Source organism: Charadrius vociferus, unplaced genomic scaffold (genome assembly GCF_000708025.1).
Source record: "Charadrius vociferus isolate BGI_N301 unplaced genomic scaffold, ASM70802v2 scaffold172, whole genome shotgun sequence".
Taxonomy (NCBI): domain Eukaryota; kingdom Metazoa; phylum Chordata; class Aves; order Charadriiformes; family Charadriidae; genus Charadrius; species Charadrius vociferus.
The window spans coordinates 716043-719349 of record NW_009647217.1 but is presented as its reverse complement, the minus strand read 5'-3'; positions in this window follow the sequence as shown (position 1 = coordinate 719349).

Sequence of the window (3307 nt, the reverse complement as noted above, 5' to 3'; positions counted from 1 at the left end):
GGTGAAGACCCGCGTCACCGTCAGGGGACGGCAGCGGTAGCGGCACCGCAGCCCTCTCCCTCCCCGGCACTACTCCGCAGCCCGCGCGGGGCCCGGCCTCGTCAGCTAAAACAACAAATACGGACGGTATTAGTACAAAGATACCCTTGGGGTAAAGCAGCGCAAATGTAATCTAAGGAGAACGTTATGGGGAAGTGTGTTTATAATTATAATGGGATTTAATGTACTTTGGGACCAGATGATAGCAGTCATTTAACGAGAACAGCCTAATAACGGAGGCCTCACAATGAAAGGCGGCGCTGCTCGGGTTATTAGATGCGTATGATAACGCAGCGCTCGCGGTAGTATACTTAAGGGTAAAGCATCAGCTACCCCTATTTTTTCGGGGGTCGTAACTCTGCCGTTGTAATTGGCAGCGAAAACGCGGCGCGCAGGCAGCCAGCGTGCCTGCAGTATGGGCTTTTTAATTGCCTAAAACTGCTCTGGTTCCTCCCCCCTCCCCGACTTTTACATCCGAACGGCTGAACGGGGGGAAACAGCGAGACAGTGCAGTTTCAGGTGTTTGTTTACCCTCCTCCAACTTTTAAAAGGCTTGATTTCAGGACTGAAATTTTGCAGACGGTTAGGGGTATGTTTTTAGTGTAACTCGCATGAAATTAAGCTGCGTGAGTCCCATTAGCAATAATGGAAATCCCACGGCTAAATTCCCAGGCAGCATCCTGAAAATTAACCCCCCAGTCCTCCCCGTCAACCGGTGCGTTGCGCTTTTTGTTGCTCCTCCAATACGTACAGTAAAAGCTACCCGGTTGCCTAAGAGGCTGACTCCCCGCAGCCACCCTTCCCGAAGGCTCCCGGCCGCCCTGTCCACCCCGAGCAGGGGGGCCCGGCGTGCCCCAATCCCTGCGGGATTGGCAGCGTGCCGCCGCGGTGGGGCTACGGCGCTGCTGTCTCTGCAGACCTCCCTGGACGGCGGAGGGCTCGGATGCGAAGGCTGGTTTGCTTTTAGAGGCGGCGCAAGATGGAAGAGCTTGTTCGACGACTCCGGCTGGAGCACCTTTCCACGAGCCACGTTGTGGCAGCCGAAAACGAAGGGACCCCCCCTCGCTGGGGGGTTTCTCCCCTCGCCCACCCCTGCCTCCCAGCGGGACGCCCCAAAGGAAGCTCTGGAAACCCCAGAGCTGCTCAGGGCACCCGGGAGGTCTTTCTCCCGACCCCTCCGGCCAGTCCTCGCTGGCTCTGCGCGAGCCCTCTTTCCTCCCAAACTTACGGCCCCACACACCTGGGAGATCCCTTGCTGGCACGGAGGCAGACTGATCGCAACACGCATGAAACGGGAAAAGGCCAAAATCTCTCATCCATGGCCTTGAGCATCCACTCCCTTTCCCCCAGCGATGCCCGCCACGTGCTGTGCAGGGGATGTACTAAAGAAGCGCCGTCTCCTCCCTGCAGAGCCTCGGCCAGGGCGCCCGTGACCTGGCTTGCGTCGGGTACCTCGATCCGGAGCGGAAAGGACCGATGAGGACGCACCCGCACGCCAACGAGGAGAAGCAAAAGTAGCGCCTTGCCTGAGTGCCCCCGGGAAGGGAAGAAAAACCACGTCCCCGGTTGGGGCAGCGGGCAGGAGCATCCCTGGCCCCCTGCGGGGCGGGGGGGCAGCGACAGGGCTGCCCAGCCCCTGCGGGGCCCACGGAGGTGCCGAAACCAAGCTCGGGAAGCCACCGCCGCCGCCCTCAGGGTCGTTTCCCCACGCCCCAGCATGGGAGTTAATCACCCGTCGCTCCCCCCCCCCAGTACCTTCCATTTCCCTCCCATCTCTCCCCATCAGTTTCCAATTTATTTACTTTTCTGATCTTAATCCCCACCTTGTAGTGTAACGTGTTTATTAGAAAGGAACCGGCACGTTAAATGAAGCCAAGCTGGGCTCTCGTGTTAAATAGCAGTCACGCCCAAGTGCCTCTCCATGTGCCATTACTCCAAGTGATTGAGGCAATTTCTTCCTCCGCCACGAGTTTCAGTTGTAAATCTCTCAACCAGATACGGGGGCAATGATGTGCTGCCTGGTGCGATTATTACGAACCTCCAGCGTTAAACTCGTGAGACGCCCCTGGTTCCTCGGGAAGGTCTTCCCGTGGAAGGACCAGGCGGAGCTTGGGCATCCTTCCCGAGGAACCTAGGGATCCCTTCAGGTCCCCTTCAGCCCCCCCCGCCCTTCGTTTATTTTGGCCGGGGACACACAAACTTTCCCTTTCCCAACAGAAATAGCCCGGCGGGCATCAGCAGGCCCACAGAAAGAAAAGGTCCACAAAGCACGGGCAAGGCAGGTTAACGGCCTGTGAGTATTTCAAGGGATGACGGTGGCTTCAGGCTGCCCCTCCAGGACCCAGCTCAGCACAGGGAGAGGATGAGGAGAAGAAGAGTCTCCAAAACTACAACAAGGAAGGAAATTCCTTGTTCGGGATGCCCAGCCCACAGACCAACCATCGGGAGACACAGCTTCAGCAAGAAGATCCCCCAACATCATCTGTCCTGGAGAAAGGCAGGAGAGAAGGACTCCCCGGGCTAGCTCCTCTCCATCTCCATCACCCCAAAACCCGCATGGAGGCGGCCGCTCTGCTCCTCTCCTCTGGGGAAAGGCCTTTGCCACCCCCTGCGCTCCTCCAGTGGTGTCAGATGGACCCGTCCTGCCCCACTTGCCACCCGGGGAGGGCGGCAACCGAACGGCTCCCGCTTCTCCAGCCCCGATTTGGTTGCCCCCACCCCAGCTCTGCCCCAGACCTCTTCTCGCCGCTGGTGCACACCCGAGCTGCGCACTGGGTGAGGGCACTGGGGCTGTCCTACAGGGCAACGTTTTCCTGCAGTAGTTTTGTTTTGCTTTTGGTGGGTTCGGAGGGTTTTCCAGTCTCGCTAGCGTGGAGGCAGGTTATGAAACAGAGGACCAAGGATTCCGCGCAACAGAAGATCTGTTTTAACTTAACTCAGAAAGCCGTGACTCTTAAAAACCGATGTTTTGGTATCCCTCCAGACTTTGAAGGATCCAAGCTCTCGCATGGCCAGGATTTTGTCCGACCGGGTAGCTCCGCTCGCAGACGGGGCAGAGCGCAGCGCTTTACCTTTGCGTGCGGCAAGCTGACAGCTTATGAAAGGTGATTAAATGTGTTAGACTTTATTTAAAAAAAAAACCCAACGACCCAACCAAACAACCCTAAACGCACAAAGCTGTTTGTCAGGGGGAGGGAGGGAGGCCGCGGCGGGCCCCTGGAAGGCTGCTCAGTGCGCAGCCACGGCGCGTTAAACTCCCTGTGAAAGC